Genomic DNA, 10,701 nt, shown 5'->3' on the forward strand with positions numbered 1-10,701 from the left:
TTTGTCAATCAATGAATTATTGTGCGACAATCTTTTGTGAATGAATTTATCTTGCTTTAATGCGATTTTATAGAATGTTATTTAAGGAATTGGGGATCTAGTAAGAATTCTAGGGAACCCTATAGAGAACTAACGTTTTTATAAATTTAATATTTAAAAAAAATTATTATGAAACGTTTGTATGATTTATCAATACAAAAATAATTTGTCAATCAATGAATTATTGTGCGACAATCTTTTCTAAATGAATTTATCTTGCTTTAATGCGAATTATGGAATATTGCTTGAAGAATTGGGAATCTAGTAAGAATTATAGGGAACCCTAAAAAACTAACTAATTCATATAAATCTATCACTAGGAAATTGGTGGAGAGGAATTCTATAGTGGATTAACATAATTAATACTTAAAAAAAATTGCATTACGAAGAGTTTGTATAATTTATCGATAGAAAAATAATTTATCAATCAATAAATATTGCGCGACAATCTTTTCTAAATGAATTTATCTTGCTTTAATGCGATCTTATAGAATGTTATTTAAAAAATTGGGGATCTAGTAAGAATTCTAAAGAATCCTAGAGAACTAACGTTTTTATAAATTTAATACTTAAAAAAAAATTATTATGAAGCATTTGTGATTTATCGATACAAAAATAATTTATCAATTATTTTATGGAATATTGCTTGAGGAATTGGGGATCTAGTAAAAATTCTAGGGAACTCTAGAAAACTAATTAATTCTTATAAATCTATATCACTAGGAAATTGGAGGATTAATATAATTAAATTACTTAAAAAGAATTCCAGAGAATACGAGAGGATAAATAATATATGATACTGTAATTTGATTACTGAAGAGCGATGATTATATATCGTATTTGCATTTTTCCTATTTAAAGCGAGTAGATAAATCGCGTTAAAGGTTAGAAATAAGGCGAGAGAAGGGGGCGGGCGAGAGAAATTCGTTTATATATAAATCTCGAGGCCCGAGATTTCATCCTCGGGACGGGCTCGCGCGAAATTTAGCACCTAGAAGACAGTTACGAGTCCCGTATACAGAGGATCCCGAGACGCGGCACTCTAAACCGCTAATTTCACAGTCGTTTAAACGGCGATAATTCATCGAGATTTACAACGTAAGCGCCGCGGCTCGAGCTTGACATCATATTCCATTAGAAGCTCGAAAAACCGGCCGACGGGGCTCGCGATTTTACGAGGTTCCGGCCCGTAACCGCTTCTTTGCCCAAAACTTTGTTTCCATATCCATCATTTCGCAACAGCGAAACGCACCGCCGCCTCATAATCGAATATAATATTTGATTTCCGTCAAATCCATTCATCCCTGGACGATCGAATTAAAATTAAACTCTGCGAAAAATAAATTGTCACCAATTATTCATTATCATACTTCGTTAACGTTTGACTTCGATAATAGTTGAAGTTACTTCCACAATTTCCATAATTTACTTCCATAATTTCGAAAGATCGTTCGAAATAATTGTATTGCAAAACGATCTGAGATTATATAATATAAGCTACGAATAAATGTTATTTAAGCATTAGTAATTGCTTGAAGCAAATTTATTCACCCGTAGATAATTGAAAAAATAAATTACGAATTTTAATTATTCGAAAGGAAAATATTCTATTTCCTCTTCTTATAATATTTTAACATTTAATTCAAATTCACCTATTTTTAAGTAACTAAAAATAAAAAAAAAATTACTCCGAAGAAAACGAAAAAATTTTATTTTTCTTTTTATAATTAACGTTTCATTCTGTCAAATTCGCCTATTTTTAGATAACTGAAAAAAATAAATTACTACGAATTTTAATTACTCAAAAGAAAACGAAAAAATTCTATTCCTCTTCTTATCTAATTATTTTAACATTTAATTCAAATTCACCTATTTTTAAGTAACTAAAAATAAAAAAAAAAATTACTCCGAAGAAAAAATTCTATTTTTCTTTTTATAATTAACGTTTCATTCTGTCAAATTCGCCTATTTTTAGATAACTGAAAAAAATAAATTACTACGAATTTTAATTACTCAAAAGAAAACGAAAAAATTCTATTTCCTCTTCTCATCTAATATTTCGTTAACATTTGATTCTGTCAAATTCACCTATTTTTAGATAACTAAAAAAATAAATTATTTCGAATTACTCGAAAGAAAACGAAAAAATTCTATTTTTCTTCTTATCGTCCAATATTATAATTAACGTTTGATTTTGTCAAATTCATCTATTTTTAGATAACTGAAAAAAATAAATTACTAAATTTTAATTACTCGAAAGAAAACGAAAAAATCTTATTCCTCTTCTTATCATCCAATATTGTAATTAACATTTTATAACTAAAAAAAATAAATAAAATAAATAAATATAATAAATAAAATAAATAAAAGGAATAAATAAAATAAAACTCGGAATGTTAATTTATGTAAAATAATGTAAAATGGAATGTAAAATAAAATTCGGGAGGGAAAATGGAAAAAATTCGATCGAAAAGTTTAATTATTATCGATTATTGCGAGATCGGTCGGTCTTCCGGGGGCATCTGGAAAGGAAAGGAAAGAGGGAATATGAAAGGGCGGAAACGATGATCCAGTTATTGGCGGCGAATCGAGCTTCTCCCCTGGGAGCCGTTGCCGTAAAATCGAGGCCTGTCCACGGCCGGCCCGTACAAAAGTCGCGTCCTCCTCTTTGAAGCGCGTAACAGAAGCGGAACCGACATTTGCATCGGCGTGGAATCGTGCCACTGGGCCCTTCCCAATCCGTGCCGGCCACGGGTTGACCGTGGGGCCAACAGGTACAGAGGGTGGCCCGCTTATTTTCCCTTCCCAAAAATGCGCAAACCGATCGATCCGTTCGTCAGCCGTCGAAGGAAACGACAGCCGGACAATGACTCCATTCGTATCCTCTTACGCGTGCGAATTACACGGATCGAGGAACGTGAAAAACCATCCATCATATAACGTAGAAATGGTAAAACGTTGACGCGTTTCTCTCTCAAACATCACTTTTTCCGATTCCGCTCGCCTGATTTCACCTGGATTCCTTTCTTTTTTTTTTTTTAATTCCTCTCCTGAAAACCTAATTTTTTCCCCTTCCTCCTTCCTTTCTTCTTAGATTAAAAGTATCTATAAAAAAATATATACGATCTCGATTTTTCTAATCTCCGAGAAAATGATACACGAGTGAGTGGTATTTTCGAAAGATGTTTATCCTTCGCGTTTCGAAACGTGATTGTAATTGCACATCCTTATCCCATTAAGTTTACTTTTGAGAGGATCGATTACTTCCAATCATCCCTTCACGTTTCAAGAGTAAAGCCTCTCAACGAGGTGAAAATTTCCTCCTCTCGAGAGGGAAAAAGAAATTAAATGAGAGACACTGCTCGAAACTGTTCCTTCCACTTAACAAATTCTCTCGTGTAAACTCGACTTTGGTGGATTAATAATAGTCGTTGTGGAATTCCAGGTTCGCACAGGTACCTGTTCCCAAGAGAGAGGGAATTGAAAAATCGCACCGATTTTCGAAAAGATCGTCGTTAAATTTACCTTTGATCCTGGACGAGGCGCGAGAAGAGAGAGAGAGAGAGAGAGAGAGAGAGAGAGAGAGAGGGAGAGAGAAAGGCGCAACCTCGGTCCCCGTCGCCTCGAGAGGAGATCAATGAAAAGGAAACGAGCTGCGAGCAATGGCGTGACGGGAAGTCGTTTCGTCAATGGCCACCGTGTATAGGCAGCTCTGACAATAAAGCCAACAGAGGAGTCCAAAGGAGATCCTCCTTCGATCTTGCCTCTCTTGCTGTATATATAGCAGCTATAAGTTGTCGAGGTGTAAATGGCACGAAATGGCATTAAAAAGGGAACCTCCACCACCACCTCCTCCTCTACCTGCTGGACACCTTTTCAACCGTTTGGACCGTTTTTCCTTTTCTCCTCTTTCTTCTCGTCTCTCTTCCTTCTTCGATTGAAACGTAACGTTGACGCATCCATTCATCGAGATAGAACGCATTTGGATCTCTCCCCTCCTCCTTCCTTCATTCTCGATCGCGATTTTTCTTTTTTTACGAAAAAAAAAAAAAAAGAAATCGTCGATGGAAATTTTTCGCGTAAACAAAAAATTTATATATCTTGGAATTTGAATACAACAATTGGACACGTTCGAATATTTGAACGGTAAGAGAATTAGAGCCAGGCAAAATGAAAAAAAAGAAAAAAAAAAATTCGACGAAACTCTCTATTCATTTCCTTTCCTTTCAATAACCAATAATAATAATAATAATAATAATAACAATAATAATAATAATAATAATAATAATAATAATAATAATAAACACTGTTATAATAGAAAATTTGAAGGAGAGACAGAGAGAGAGAGAGAGAGAGGGAAAGAGAGAGAGTTTCGAAGCCCGTAGGATATTTCACGTGTCTACTTACAGGGTATAAATATAAAAATACAACCGACGCCATAGATCAAGAGGATCCTGTCTGTAAACAGGATAGCGTTACAGATTCCTTAAAGAGAGGATACCTTTACCTTCGCCTCGTTGAATGGCCGTCCAAGTGGAGGGGAGGGGAGGGAAGGAGAGGAGGGCTGAATCGGAGCCGGGGATACGGAATCAGGGGATTAAGCCGGGTCTCAATGCCTCCTCGATGCTTGGTTTCCCCCTCCTTTCTCCTCCCTCCCTCCTCCCTGCTGGAATCGCGCCTATATCCGTCCCTCTCCTCCTCGAAATTCGTCGGATCAAAGGTGGGTTTGAAAAAGAAGCTAATCCGTATGGTACATGCGTACGTGCATTTGGCTCGACCCCGTACCGAAGGATATCGTGAAAGGTATTACGAGATGTGGATCATAGGTGGGTGGGTACTGTTTATATGTTTGAGCAAGAAACTTTCCATTATGTTTCTTCTTCTTCTAATAGTATTAATAATAACTCACTCTTTCTAGAATTAGTGATCTGTTTGTTACAATAATGATAATTTTTCAGAAGAAATTTATTTGGAATAGTCAGAGAATGTTTAGAATAGAATTATATATTCTCACATCATGTCATATTATCTAGATCATAATGAATGAATAATGAAAATATTTATATTTAAGTAAGTAAGAAGAAACTTTATGTAATACTAATAATAACTTACTATTTCTAGAATTGGTGATTTATCTGTTTGTTACAATAATGATAATTTTTCAGAAGAAATTTATTTGGAATAGTCAGAGAATATTGTATATTCTCATATCATATCATATTATCTAGATCATAATGGATGAATAATGAAAATGTTTATATTTAAGTAAGTAAGAAGAAACTTTATGTAATACTAATAATAACTTACTATTTCTAGAATTGGTGATTTATCTGTTTGTTACAATAATGATAATTTTTCAGAAGAAATTTATTTAGAATAGTCAGAGAATGTTTAGAATAGAATTGTGTGTTCTCATCATATCACATCATCCAGATCATAATGGATGAATAATGAAAATGTTTATATTTAGAAATTTTGTTTTTTATATTTAGAAATTATGTTTCTTCTTCTTCTAATACTAATAATAACTCACTCTTTCTAGAATTGATGCTTTATCTGTTTATTACAATAATAGTCAGAGAATGTTTAGAATAGAATCATGTATTTTCATCATATTCAGATCACAATGGATGATACTCTTTTTTAAAAATAATATTACTCTTTCTAGAATTAATGATTTATCTTATTACAATAATAATAATTTTTAAGAAATTTACCTGGAGATTGAATGAAAATAATTGACAACAGAATTGTTTTCATGTCATTTAAATCATAATGGATGGGATTACTACCTAAGTAAGCAAGTTTCTTTTTCTTTTCTTCTACTAACAATAATATTATAAACTTATACTATAATAATAACTAATAAAATTTTTCTTATACTAATTCTTTTCTAATACTAATAACTTACCTTTTCTAGAATTAATAATTTATCTTTGTTATAATAATAATAACAAAGATAATAATTTTTGAAAAGGAAAAAATTTGCTGTTTCTTCTTCCTTTAATATTAATAATAACTTTTAGAATTGGTGATTATAATAATAATAATAATAATAATAATAATAATAATAATTTTTGAGAAGGAAGAAATTTACTTGGAGGTTGAAAATAATTGAAGACAGAATTGTGTGTTTTCACATCATATCATGTCATCTGGATCACAATGGATGAATACTATAAATACCTAAGTAAATAAAATGAAATTTTCCATTACATTTCTTCTTCCTCTGATACTAATAATAACTTACTCTTTCTAGAATTAATGATTTATCTTTGTTATAATAACAATGATAATAATTTTTGAGAAGAAAGAAATTTGCTTGGAGGTTGAAAATGGTCGAGAATTTGTTCGGTGCGCTCTCGACCCCTTTCGCTCGCGTCAATACGTCAGCGAGACGGCGTTTAAGCCGATTCCAGAGCAGGCTGACGGGCTGTTTACCCGTTTCGGGATAATGCGAAGGCGCGATACAAGTCGGCCGAAATCGTGGATTATTCGTGGTACATGGGAAAGGCAAACAGAAAGGCCAGCCGAGCGTGTAATAATAATGGACTCCACGGCGAAAACTAGAACCGTGTAATTTATGTCCAACATGACATTTTTTTTCTAACTGCGAACAAATTTATTTCGTAAAAACTATCGTTTACGGAATAAAATCTGCCCATTTTCCTCGCCAAATTTCTAATAAATTCCATTTTTCCTTCGATCGTTGAAGGTTCAACAACGACAAATTCGTGCCACGAAAAACTTTGATCGTGTTTCGAATTTCAATTATCTTTCCCTTTCCCTTCGTGCATTTCTCTTCGTAAATAAGAAATCGATGAAAAATAATCGGATCGAAAGTTACAAAACCTTTCAACGAGTCAATTCAATCGTCAATTTTCAAAACGATATTTGACGTTTTTCGCACCCGTTGCGACTCAGAGAGAGAGAGAGAGATAATAAAAATTTCACTGGTCGATGCTCACGCACCATGGATCCTCGCGAGGCGTGCGCTCAACAAGGATCTCGGGTACGTTAAGCAGGTAACTCTTTCGAGCACCCCTCATCTTTCTGACCCGTCGCCCAGCGGGATGCTACGTTCGCACCCCCCTCCCCTTTATTTTGATTTATTCGACGTTAAACTCGCTTTCACGCCCGGTGGCCCGTGCCTCTGAATAACTGTTGCGACCATTCGGAACAGCCTGTGGAAAAAATTAATAAAGAAGCATTTCCACGGATGGAGCAGAATTTATTCGACCGGAGAAACGAACGTCTTCTTTTCGTTTTCTTTTCGTTTTATTGTACACTGTTTAATTATCGTATGGTAAAAATTCGCACGAAACGATATATATATTTCTCCTCAACCAGAGTTGGACAAATGAAGAATAACAGGAATTAATTTTAAAGCTTTCTCAATTCCGATATTTTACGATCAAATATTTTATAATTGTTGAAATGATGAAACGATATCTTGGATTATAATATCTGTTGAATATTATCGGATTAAATTTGGATCTGAATGGAGATATGGTGACGTGGCCAAAAGATCAAAAGATCACGGATCCTCGTTTTTCGCCGATAAAGATGGAAATTCGCGGGTTCTGCACCCCATTCACGGGGAGCAGAAGGGGTAACACATGTCGACAGTTAAGATGGAAGGAACGATGGGGTTGGATTCGTTGGATTTTTACCCCAAAAGCGAGGTTTTTTGTGCCGGCTCGGTCGTAAATCAAGGGGCGTGAAATCAATTACCACTTATCGATGATCGTGAACCCTGAACCTGTCGCTCGCAATCCGTTCTCGCTCCAATTTTTTATCTTCGTTGGCAGAGCAAAAAAAAAAAAAAAAAAAAAAAAATGGAGAAGTATACAGCTTACGTAATAAGCTAACCTAACCACCCTAACAATTTCGAGTAATTTTATACGATATAACTTTTGCGCTTATTGAACTTTCTTGCTTCCAAGCTTGAACAAGATTTAATTAGATTTAATATTGGATTGGATATTAGATCTTGCATGATCGATCGATCGATTCTTTCACAATATGATTACTCGTCGTGACACATTTCGAGATTTTTAAGCATTCTTCATCCTCGATAATATCCTCGAATAAACTAAACTAAAAGGAAGATTAGAAAGAAATCTTGGGAAGAATGTTAGGAAGAATGGGGAAAATAGGTTTGAAAGGGAGCCGTCCTCCGAAGCGATCGTCGATTTTTATCTTCCGCCATGCGCAACGGATACTTTCTTCCTTCCCTTTCTTCCTCTTAAAATGGAATGGAGAAGAGGGAGGAAGCGATGCGTGGCGTCTCGCAATAATGGACGATCGATCTCCACTCTGATTTCTTGCGCCGTGGAACACGAGCATTCTCGCTGTTCCTCCTTCTGTTACCTTCACCATCGAGGAACGAAGAGGACAATCCTCTCTTCCGTGAAATTCTCGTGAAAATATAGAATAGAACCGTGTCTTCTCTGGAGGAGAAATCCATCTTCTTTTCTTTGTGAAAAATTTAAACGCAAGTTGGAATATTTTATATCTCGTAAACTACATTTTATTTTATTAACGAGAATTTTTCAACGAGAAGAATCGAGAATTTTTTTTTCCTCGACCAAGTCTCTAGTAGGAGGACGAGAGAGTCGAGGCGTGTTTTTCTTTTTTTGCCACGAGGCGAAATTCAATTATAATGAACGCAGTGGACGCAGGCGCCGCGACGTCCGCGTCGGCCATTGCTATCGCGTCACCATGGATACCAGGGAGGAGGCGAGGAGGAAAGCTCGGTGAACCGGTGGTGTATCGATCCGGGGCCGACCCTCGTTGCTCTCTTCTCGCGAAATTGTTTCCCCCCTTTAGAGGGGGGATCCTCTTTTTCTCCTTCTTCTCTCTCCCCTTCCTTCTCCTTTTATCCCTGGCGCCAATTAATCCTCGTCGACCCTCGTCGAATCTCGTTAATTGCGCCTTCGTTCCTCTCGCTTTTGTCACTTTATATATATATATATATATGTCCGATTCCCAAAATTCGAGATTCTTTCTTAAGAATTAAAGTAAAAAGAATAAAAGTTTTTGTAATACAAATCAGATATGTATTTCTAAATTTATTAATTCAATAAATCCATATAACGAATTAATAAATAAATTCCAGCTGTAAGTAATGTTGAAGAATGAAGTAATGATAAAATTGAAGCTATTATTGCTATTGGTAATCATGTAAAAAATTTGACCTCTTTTTGTAAGAGCCATTAATAATAAAAAAAATATTATAAATTCACTTATATTATAAAAAAATTAAATTTCACCTTCCAAAACAAGAATCACCAATTCGATTTAAAAATTTTTCTTTTTTGCCAATTAATCTCGTCACCTTATCCTCCGATTCCCAAAATTCGAGATTCTTAAGCTTTCTTAAGAATTCTAAAAGTTTTTGTAATACAAATCAGATATGTATTTGTAAATTCATTAATTTAATAAATCCATATAACGAATTAATAAATAAATTCCAGCTGTAAGTAATGTTGAAGAATGAAGTAATGATAAAACTGAAGCTATTATTGCTATTGGTAATCATATAGAAAATTTGACCTCTTTTTTAGTAAGAGCCATTAATAATAAAAAAAATATTATAAATTCATTTATATTATAAAAAAATTAAATTTCACCTTCCAAAACAAGAATCACCAATTCGATTTAAAAATTTTTCTTTTTTGCCAATTAATCTCGTCACCTTATCCTCCGATTCCCAAAATTCGAGATTCTTAAGCTTTCTTAAGAATTCTAAAAGTTTTTGTATTATGTAATACAAACCAACTATGTATTCTTTTTTTAAATTAAAGTTATTAAAGTTAATAAAGAATTTATTGAACACGATAAATATGTTATAATTGAAAGATAACTTGAATATAAGATTAAATAAATTAATAAAAGATATAGAGTTATTATAAATATTATTTAAATAAATTCTTGAAATAAATGAAATTATTGATGAAGAAATTATTTTTGAGAAAATTAAAGTTGTTAAAAAAAATTAATTTATTAAATTAAACAAAATTAATTAATTTTTACACAGAGGAAATAAGAATCTTGGGAAGGATCTGAAAATCGTTTGGAAATCGTAATTCAAATGTTTTTTATTCATCCAATGATTCCTCCTTCTCTCCTCCGAGGAATCGAAGGAATCATTCCATCGAACGGAACGGAAAAATATACCTTTCGATGATCCATTTCCAATTCGATTAAATTACACTCTACTATTATTTCGAACGGGGAAAAGTGGGATTCGTGGATGAATTTTACCTACCTGAAAAACGACGCGCCTCGATCCTCGAGGAGAGAGGGAAACGTGAAGAGCATATATATATATATATATATAGGTATGTACGACTCAATTCAACTCGAGTCATTTTACACGGCTCGAAATAAATCCCTGTTTCCACGGGGCATTCAATCGAGAACGACACCGAGAAAACGAGCGAACGGAGCGAGAGGCGCGAGGGGCGGCGGCGGGAAGAGGCGAGAGACGTTCGCATCGGTATAATCCGGCTCGTGTTTGCACATGTTTTACATCGACGCCCCGTCTGTTTGCAGACAGTAAATTATGTCGTACAATAAGGGTACCCCTTTCGACATTCTCGCTCGCGGATTATAAAACGTGGAAAAGGGAAAACGTGCCTCGCTCGTTGCTCTTTT

General features: G+C 34.3%; 1 pseudogene; it reads left to right on the plus strand.

Annotated features, from left to right (window-relative positions):
* The first annotated feature begins 272 nt into the window (after nucleotides 1-272).
* Nucleotides 273-6,609, plus strand: LOC122718277 (annotated as a pseudogene).
* Nucleotides 6,610-10,701: the final 4,092 nt, after the last annotated feature.

Source organism: Apis laboriosa, unplaced genomic scaffold (assembly GCF_014066325.1).
Source record: "Apis laboriosa isolate Shangri-la unplaced genomic scaffold, ASM1406632v1 scaffold5_cov152, whole genome shotgun sequence".
Lineage (NCBI taxonomy): Eukaryota > Metazoa > Arthropoda > Insecta > Hymenoptera > Apidae > Apis > Apis laboriosa.